General features: G+C 32.8%; 1 protein-coding gene across 2 annotated transcripts in view; it reads right to left on the bottom strand.

Annotated features, from left to right (window-relative positions):
• LOC108971693 (protein CREBRF homolog) overlaps window positions 1–9,723 on the bottom strand; it is a 33,774-nt gene extending 24,051 nt beyond the window's left edge. For both annotated transcript variants that reach the window (XM_018937940.1, XM_018937941.1), the window contains exon 1: window positions 9,182–9,723. The gene's annotated coding sequence lies outside the window, so the exon portion shown is untranslated. The remainder of the gene's footprint in view (window positions 1–9,181) is intronic.
• Window positions 9,724–10,199: the final 476 nt, after the last annotated feature.

The raw sequence follows: 10,199 nt of genomic DNA, 5'->3' as shown, positions 1-10,199 counted from the left end.
TTAACTATAAATTTCAGTAACCATTCATTAAAAAAACCTCCACGTAAAATTCCTAAATACTAGAAAAAAGTGAGAAAGAACAATAAAAAAAAAATTGAACTGTAAAAGGTGATATACATATGTACATATGTTGCTAGCGATTCCAATACGTGAAACGAATTCGCACGAAATATTTACTCTTGACATTGTGGAGCATCCTTTTTTAATATTGCTGCACAAATATTCGTTGCGGACCATCTCATTTTTATTGGCTCGACTGCTGGGCAGCTCAGCATTCCAACACAGTTAAATTTGCGTGAAGTAACGAATTTCTGCGCTTAAATCAATATAAATTGATTTTAATTATCGATTCTATTAGCACAATATATTGCAATTTGTAGGTATATACAAGCAGATGGATATTTGTATGCCTGTACCGATGGCAATATTGGACAGAATAATACAGGGTGCCAGCGAAGTGGTTAAAAGCGTTATAGACAACACACATTATGTTTATCTGATTTAGGTAAAACAAGACAGATTGGAGCGACATAAAAAGCTCTAGAGCTTTCATCGATCCTTCCAAAAGCTTTCACCAAAAGCTTTTATACCTTTTTATAATAAAATTATGTTTATTTATAACTTATGGAAAACACTTAAGTATTTAATATATAAAAGCTTCAAAAAGCTCAGAGCTTCAACATAATCCCAAAATAATTACAATTAATTCCAACTGGTTATATTGTTGTCTTCTTCGTAAAACACTAACAATATACGCAACTCTTATTTCAATAATTTAAACCCTTATATTTCACTTATTCACATTCACTTTTAAAAAATACTTACTTTCTTATTTAAAATTTGGAGTCATAATAACGTTTCGAAGTGAAAATCAATAATTACCTGCAATGGAAAAAATAAAAATTGCATGCGTAAATAAAAGCCGTTACATTTATATATTATTTAAATTCATTTTTTTGTATGACAAGCTTTCATTAAAGCTCCAAGCTTTTTAGAATATATAAAATATTTTACTTAAGGTTATGTAAGCTTTCTTTGAAATTTTTAAATTATATAATAAAAAAGCTTTCATTTAAGCTTCAAAATTTTAGTTGCATTTTTTAATTCATGCTTTAAGGAATAAATTATGTATTTTTGTTTAAGGTTCGTACTCATTTATTAAACTTGTTAAATTATATAAAATAAAAGCTTTTACTAAAACAACAAGATACTTGTTTAAGGTCTTAAAAGCTTTCTTACAATTGTCAAATTATATAATATAATTATAATTTGGATTTTTTAATTCGTCCTTTATAGCATTATTTTATTATTTTCGTTTAAAAGCATTCATTAAAGCTCCATAATTTTTGCTTCGATTTTCTTATATTTGAAGCAGCTTTAGCAAATATAGTATATGTAACATTTGTCCCCAAATCTTGAAACTTCCTTTAAAATTGTTAAATTATATACTATAAAAGCTTTCAATAAAGTTCAAAGCCCTTTGTTTGAATTTTTAATTTTTAGCTTAGTGAAATAATTCTTTTAAGGCTAAAAAAATTGCTGTAAAAGCTTTCAATAAAGTTCAAAGCCCTTTGTTTGAATTTTTAATTTTTAGCTTAGTGAAATAATTCTTTTAAGGCTAAAAAATTGCTTTAAAATTGTTAAATCATATAATTGCCTGTGAGCTTGCGTCGGCGACTTAGAGTCAATGAATTTATTGAGAGAACACTTCGGGAGCAGATAATTTCACGTTTTCAGTCGGTCGGGTGGCCACCAAGATCGTGTGATATCGCACCGTCAGATTTTTTCCTGCGTGAATATGTAAAGTCTAAAGTCTATGAGGATAATCCCGCTTCGATCCAGGCCTTGGAGCAAAACATCATGCTTGTCATTTGGCAGTTACTAGTCGAAATGTTCGAACGAGTCATCGAAAATTGGACTCAACGGATGATCATGCCATCTGGCATGTAGCCGCAGTCAACATTTGAATAAGATAATCCTCCAAAAATAAATGCCAAATAATGTTCTTTCGTATGACAATAAACATTCCCTATTAAATTTGAAGTTTCTGAGTTTCTTTCTTTAAAAAAGTAAGGATCCTTGAAATGGATCATGCTTTACAATAAAAACACTTTTGTACAAAAGATATTTATGTCTAACTGCCGAATGTGCTGCACACATTTGTATCATATATCAAACACAAAAATCTACTGCTATTTACATTTGTGTCTGTATGTATGTATGTGAAAAGCTAACAAGCTATAGCCTTGACGTACATATGTAATGTACTAATGCAATATAACAACAACAGCTAGTACTTTTAATCTCATCAAATTAACTGTTAATTGTCGCATGTGTCTGTATATGTTTCTTCACACATCTTCACATCAGGCTTCAGACATTAAAGCAGAACAGTCTAAAAATATGCTGACATTATCTTATCGATCATCAGACCCATATATAGTATATGTATGGGCTTGTTGATAAGTAATGGTACTGAAAAGCGAAAAAGTGAACATTTGGGTAAAGGTTAGAGTGAAGAATTTAAAGATTGTCTATCTAAGAGCTTTATAAGTAAATAAGTCATATATAACAAATGGATAAATAAATGTAAAAAAAAGTTAAAAGAGGGTCAATAAATATTAGATAATTTTAGAGTTAAATTTTTCACCGGAGAACCGTTATTTACCGTTAAACGACAATTATATGACCATTACATAACCAATATATAATCATTTTATAACGAAAATATAACCATTTTATAACCAATGTATAACCATTTTGTAACCAAAACTCTATTTTTTATGAGTGGTTTCAATTACATCGTTTTTCCCTCGCCCGTAAAATTATAAAAAGTAATGTTATATGTTTTTGCATTTTATGTGACGATATGTCTGTAAGCAAATGCTCCATTTAACTTCCCGATTACAAGCAAAATCATTGCTATTCTTAATTGAAACATCAAAGATAATTTCTTACGAACAAAAATTTAAAGGTGAGCTAACAAAACCACATTTTTTTCAAATATTTTTAATTCAGTCAAAATCATATAGATTTGTATAAACAGTTTGAAAAACGTGTAGCAAATTGCTCGAAGGCATTGCATTAGGCTGTCACCACCTCTGTTTTCTGCGCCACACACACACACAAACACATGCAAATGTTTTAGCACACTAAATTTGCCTATAGATAGCACACACACACATACATGGACATATGTATGTATAGAGGTATTTGCACACATTGCTCACTGTATTAATTTCAACCTTTTTTTTTTTTTTTGCTGAAAACGGTGCACTTCGGTTGAAGGTCGCGGCCGACGCCTGCCAACCGGCAATGACCGATTAAATACACTTGAAATGCAAATGTAAAACAGCAGCGAAGAGCAGGGTAAGTGGCGCTAAAAGTTAGCAACCTATAAAAATTATTAGTTAATATATTATGAAATGTGAAGAAAGTAAAGAGAGCGCAAAGTTTGTAACTGATTTGAGAGCAATAGAAATATTAAATAAATTGTTAAAAGAAAGCACGCAAGTAAGAAAGCAACTGGGAGCAATGAACGTGAAATACGTTGTGGAGGGAGAGAGAGAGAGAGAGAGAAAGAGAGTGATAGGCGTTTATATAATATTTTTCACCTTGGAACACGATTATAATATAAAAGATTTGTGACTTTCCAAAACATGTTTGCCTACATTTAGGAGCCCCTAAATATAGAAATAATCCAAAAATATTTTTTTAAATTATATTTCGCTGGCAATCAATAAAATAATCATATTTTATATACAAGGTGTGTTTCAAAGCAAACAGGAATTACAAAAAAAAAAAAAATAAATAAATAAATAAACAGAACAAATGCAAAAATTGCGGAAAAATCAATTTATTTTATTGAAAATAGTCTCCTTCTGCTTCAATACACTTTTTTGCAAGGTCCAAAAGCATGTTAAACGAGTGTTTTAGCTCGTTGGCCGATGCAAGCCTTTTGAATGGCCTCTACGTCTGAATAACGCTTTCCTTTCATGGGCAAATACATTTTTCCGAAAAGGAAGAAGTCGCACGGTACCTTATCAGGTGAATAAGGGCAGTGCTTAATAGTTAAAATGTGATTTTTGCCCAAATAATCGGTCAAAATCATGTCCTTCGAATGTTGGATACTGAGCAATTTTTGGTCGTCTGTCCATTTGTGCGGAACAAACCGTGCACACACCATTCGTAAGCCCAAATGTTCGGTCAAAATTCCATAAATCGATGTTTTGGAGATGTTCAATACCATTTCCATGAATGTCAATGATGATTTCGGCTGATTTTTGATGAATGCACGCACAGTTTCGATAGATTTCCAGATTCTAACGCATCAGTCGACATATAGATGACGCCACCAAGGGACGCTAGATTCAAAAAGTCCTGTTTATTTTGGAACGCTCCTTGAATGCATGTATTTAGTCGATAATTTGTACACGTTATCACTTTATTATTACCATAAATCCTAAATGTAGGCAACCATTTTGCTTTTACTCAACACAGTTATCAATCAAAAGCCTAAATGTAGGCAACAGTAATATGTATATAATTAATTCTTAATTTTAATTCTTATTATTGAAAATAATACCCAAAAACGCCAAATAGCAAAAAAAAAATTCTTTTGATGCCACCAAATAAATCGGGAACTATCGCTGATCCATTACAATTGTGAGCACATTAGACTGGCGGCCTAGCTTTTTACTACGTTGCTCTCAATTTGCATTGTGAAAATAAAAGGTTGCCAACATATATGAAGTATGGAAATTCTAAACTGCAATATTGGGTGTTTTACCTCATTATATGCGCCAAAATGTAGGCAAGGTTCTTTTCACATGAAATGTCATATTCATTCTTATTTACTTAATAAAATCACAATAAAGTTGAGGCAATTATAAAGCTGCATGTTATCACCCACCATTCACTAATGCAATCTATAATGAATATACATATGTATATATTACATACGAATATACGCCTCGACTACTATACTCCTAATCTGGACAGCCGCAGCACATGCTCTTAGGCGTGCCACGCGAATGCGATTTACATTATGAATTAGAGAAGAATGCTTGCAGAAAGCAACAACAACAATATTCATATAAAACAAAAACCAAACATGATGCAATAAACAACGGGAAATCATCAGCGGTATGCAAACACAGCCGAAGCGTAAAACAAAATGCTATCAATAATAATAACAACAACAAAGCATACGTCAGCGCAAATCAGCATGCATAACGATAAATGGGCAGCACACACTTGAGCGACAGCCATCGATGAAACCGCATTGTCAACCGAGTGTGAATGAGTAAGATTTTGCTTTGTTTTATTTTATTAACTTAATGTGCGTATGTGTCATTGTGGCTAATTATCATAGCGGGTCATTGTTGTCAGAGGAAGAGATGTAAGGATGTACGTAAATAGCACAGCAATGATTATGAGCAGAGTAGGCGCGATCACTTGCGATCACTACGTGTGTAAATATAAATATTAAACATGTTAAATACATTTTTTCCCAGTAGGAAACACTGATAATACTTTTTCCTTAGAGAATAAAAAAAAAACAAGAAAAAACATGACGTTGTGAACATATTTTGTCATACAAAAAGAGTTTTCCTTACAAGAGCTTGATTTGGATCGGTCAGTTTATATGGCAGGTATATGTTATAGTGGCCTGATCTAAGAAATGCATTCAGAGATTGTAGCGTTGCTTTGGACAATAGTATATACCAAATTTTGTGAAGATATGCTGTCAAATAAATTTTTTTTTCTTACACAAACTTGATTTTGATCGCATAACATTCAAATAGTATTCTTTGCTGACAGTTGGGACAGTCATAAGTAATTCGGAGTGCACCAGACCTCGACAACCAAAAACACTGCCAACATAACCTTGATTTTTGACCTGCTTTGAAGTGTGTTTTCGGCTTCAGTTCAACTTTGCCATGACATTCGACCGATTGATCGTCTATTTCATGCTTGTAATCATAGATCCAAGACTCATCGCCAGTAATAATACGTTTCATGACATCCTGGTAGTCGGAAAGCAATGTTTCACAGACGTTAACGCGACGCTGTTTTTCGAAAAAAATTTAGTGAAATTTAGGAATCAACCGTTCTTTCACTCTCCTTAGGCCCAAAATGATCTTTCAAAATGGTTTTCACTGATCCTTGCGATATTCCAACGATGCCACTAAGACCTTTGAGTGTTAATCGTCAATTCTCAAGCACCAATTCCTTTATTTTATTGATGTGTTGATCATCATTTAATGTGAATGGCCGTCTTGGACGTGCTTCCTCGTCAACGCGTGCTCGACCCTCTTTGAATAATTTGTACCAATCAAAAACACTTGATCACGATAAAAAAAATTCGGCACCAGAAATTTGTTCCGTTCCCAAAATTAAATGCAGCTTCTTTCTTGAATAATTTCAGTCTACTTCAGAGAGACAAGCGTATAATCAACACTAATGATTATTTTAATGTGACTTTTGGCTCAGATGTCTCTGAAAGTCATACCAATATAGAAAAAAGTATTTCCAAGAAAGGATTTTTGGGCGAAATTTCTGTTAAAAAGTCTTACTATTTTTTGTTCACAGATGCTATAGTGAACCGATATCGGCAATTCCGACAAATGAGTAGCTTCTTGGGGAAAAAAGAACGTGTACAAAATTTCAGAACGATATCTCATAAACTGATAGACTAGTTCGCTTATATACAAACAGACAGACATATTATATAGACGGTTGTGACTAAATCGACTCCGCTCGTCACGCCGCTCATTCATATATAAACTTTCTAGAGTCTCTGACATTTCTTATTGTGTGTTACAAACTTCGTTTTATTCGCATTAATAAACCGAAAAATCTAAAAATAAAATACCTCGAACCTAACCAATCTACAGGTATTATTAATAACATTTAAATCCGAGCGGCTTCAAAGAGTTTTAGTGGCTTAGTTTAGAGTTCAAATGTAATTTGCTTAATCACACACAACATTGTAACATTACAAGCAGACACACGGACAATAAATCGCCCAAAAGAGTCATATTCCCTACAATCAAAAGCTTATATTTCTTTCTGTGGCGTACAAACCGCATTGGGGCGTGACTGTTAGGCTCTTTTGACCCTTTTTCGATGCCGCCACTTAGCGAATGAGAAAAGCAGCACTAAAAAAGTAATAAAAACGTCCAATAGGAGCAAACGAAACAAATTGAAAGCAAAATGAAGAATTGCTCATTGACATGCGATGCGGTTGGTGGCGGGGCAGCAGTGAAAGCGATTATTGAAATTAAGTGAAAACTGTAAAAAAAAAGGGGCAAACAAACATATAAATATCATAAAGGGACTATTTATTGTTGTGATTTTTTGACTCTTTAAACTTTTAACCATTCTGTCAGCTATGAACTGACGATGAAGAATTTGATTTGATTGAATTACATTTATTAAGTTTTCTAATCTTTAAGATTACGGAACCATTTATATGAAGGAAGATGCGCAATTTTACGCCAATTTTCAGCCACCACATTATAACATCAGCAAGAGCTCTCCCACAAACGTCAATATGGCACAATACATTTGCATTTCCTTACTAAACGCCCACTAACAAATGGCGCTATAGCTTGTCCGCACAGATTTATACATAAATAAAGACGCTTATGTCCTTCGCCCACCATTTGTCACTCCCTTGAAAAGTCCAAGTGACGCGCTTCTAAAAATAGCCAAACACTAATCAAACAACCCTTAGTACGTGTGTATGTATGTTTGTAATCCAACACATCCACGTAGCATGAAAGTCAATAAGAGATGCACAGAAACGCTAAGGAAATCGAAAGCTCCTACGAAAAAGTAGCTAAAAATAGCCAAATCTCGAAATAGCAAAAGAAAGCGAAACGTAAGCTGAGTGCTGCAGAAAACATGAATGGATTTGAATTTAATTTGAAGGATTGCTTGAAAGGTAGAATTTCGACAAAAATGTATGAATGTGGCGGTAGCTGCGGGTGTTGTATAGAAAGTGTAGGAGTAGGTTATATAAAATGGCATGTTCCAACTATCATTTCCGATAACTTTCTATTGAAGTAAATAAATATAATGACTGGTAATCTTTGCCCATTTCGACTATGATCTAAGGTCTAGCTTTCAAAACTTTCTATCATTTGTAAAATTAATAAATAAGTTTCTATAAATAAGACATAAAAAAATTATTTCCTATAAATATTATCGATAACATTTCCTTACATATCTATAACTGAGTAACACAAATTTTTATCGATTAAACTCTAAAACTAGATAAAACATACTGTAAATGTTAGCGATATTTTTACGTTTATCGATAACATGGTTTTGTAGTTAAAAGGGAGATGAAAATTGTTATCGATTTCACTGCGAAGTATGCTTACAGATACCGTCAATGGAAATCAGCTCTAAAAAAACTTATTTTCGCTTTAAAATTAGCGGTATTTTTCTATTTTTTCATTTATCGATAACATGATTTTACGACAAAAGTTTAATGAAAAATTCTTATCGATTTGACTCTGACATAGCATTAATAAATACTGTGAACCAACATAAGCCACAAAAAGCTTAATTTGGATCCACAAATTATCAATAATTTTCTCATAAGATAAGGTGTGAAAATTTTCAATCCATTTATCTCTGAAATGGGCTGAAATTCGACGTTAATTCGAAAACTATTTTTCCTCTCTAAATTAGCGATATTTTTTCTTATATCGATAACATCATGTATAAACCAAATGGGAGATGAAAAATTGTTATCGATTTGACTGTGAAGTAGGCTTAAAAAATACTATGACCCGATAACTTCCTCATATGTAAATTATATGATTATACAAATAAGTTTAAAAATACTGTAAATCGAAATCAGCCACAAAAAACTAACTTTTGGTTTTAAAAGTTATCGATACATTATTATATAAAATAGGGTTAAAAATAAATTTTAAAGCGAAATCAAGCACAAAAAACTTCATTTGGCGTTAAAATTTATCGATACTTTTTTATTTATCGATACCAATATTTTACAACCAATGTGAGATGAATAATTGTTATCGGTTTGATTCTGAAATATGCTTTAAAAGTACGAAATCAGCTACAAATATTATACATATGGCTGTAATTAAAAGGCTCTCAGATATTATAGGCACCATAAAATTTATTCAAAGCCATTTACCTTTTCCCACAAACGCCGTGCGATAAGGAAAAACAAAACCACGCTGGTCAGGCTTGCAGGCCTATTGGCCTTGCACACACCACTTCTTGCCTCGCTGTCCCTGCTGTAAATTTTGGGCGCGAATAACACGGCGAACTGAATTTTCTGGACCTTTCAAATGGAGTCACGCTAAAATGCGTGCGAAGTTAGCGGGGAACACACAAAATCACTTATCGTTTGCTATTCTGCGTTGCTTCGGTACCGGCTAAAGAATTAGATAATAAGTGAGATGGGTAGAAAGGTCGATTGCTGTGTTGGTGAGTGTGATGAGCTCAAGCCGGTTCACTGCTGCCGGTTTTTCGTTGAATTTGCTTTTATTGTTGTAGTTTTTATTATTATTTTATGCGCCGTTTATAGTTTCGACTGTTTGTGAAACACTTCCTTGTTTTACGCTACACTCTTTCACCTCTACTTATGTACTTCTTCATATGAAGTGATGTGTTCAACCTAACACTGTTGTTTGTAACTTTTTTATTTTTTATTTTTTTTATTTTTATTATTAATTTTTTTCTTCAGCTTCTTTGGTATCAGCTATTTTTAATTTAACACTTTTTATTTGATTTGTAAGTTTCTTTTTTTAATTTTCTGTTAAAACCTGCTGTTAAACACCAAAAATCGATAAGTAAATTTGATATAATTTGTGCGTTTTGTCTATCAAACGCCACCGAAAGTGTGTCAAGCAGCGTGTAGTTGTTACCGCTTCTCTTTTGCTTGAAAATTTTGTTAATCTTTGCTGTTCATTTGCTAGTTTGCCATCTAATGAGTTTGAAATTTTTATTAAAACTAAACACACATGCAAACACAAGCATTCCGAAGTGGACAAGTCATAAAAAGTGTAAATCATGTGTGTGTGTTTATATGGCTGTAGGTAGCTTTAAGCGAATGCTTCCCTCCTAAACCCGAAATCTGGGCGAAACCGCTTTTTTTGTTCACATACCTCACACACATATTCATGCATACATACATATGTATATAACAC

This window comes from Bactrocera latifrons, unplaced genomic scaffold, assembly GCF_001853355.1.
Source record: "Bactrocera latifrons isolate USDA-ARS-PBARC rearing strain unplaced genomic scaffold, ASM185335v1 scaffold_351, whole genome shotgun sequence".
Classification (NCBI taxonomy): domain Eukaryota; kingdom Metazoa; phylum Arthropoda; class Insecta; order Diptera; family Tephritidae; genus Bactrocera; species Bactrocera latifrons.
Note: the sequence above shows the minus strand (reverse complement) of the source record. Positions and strands in the feature narration are given on the sequence as shown.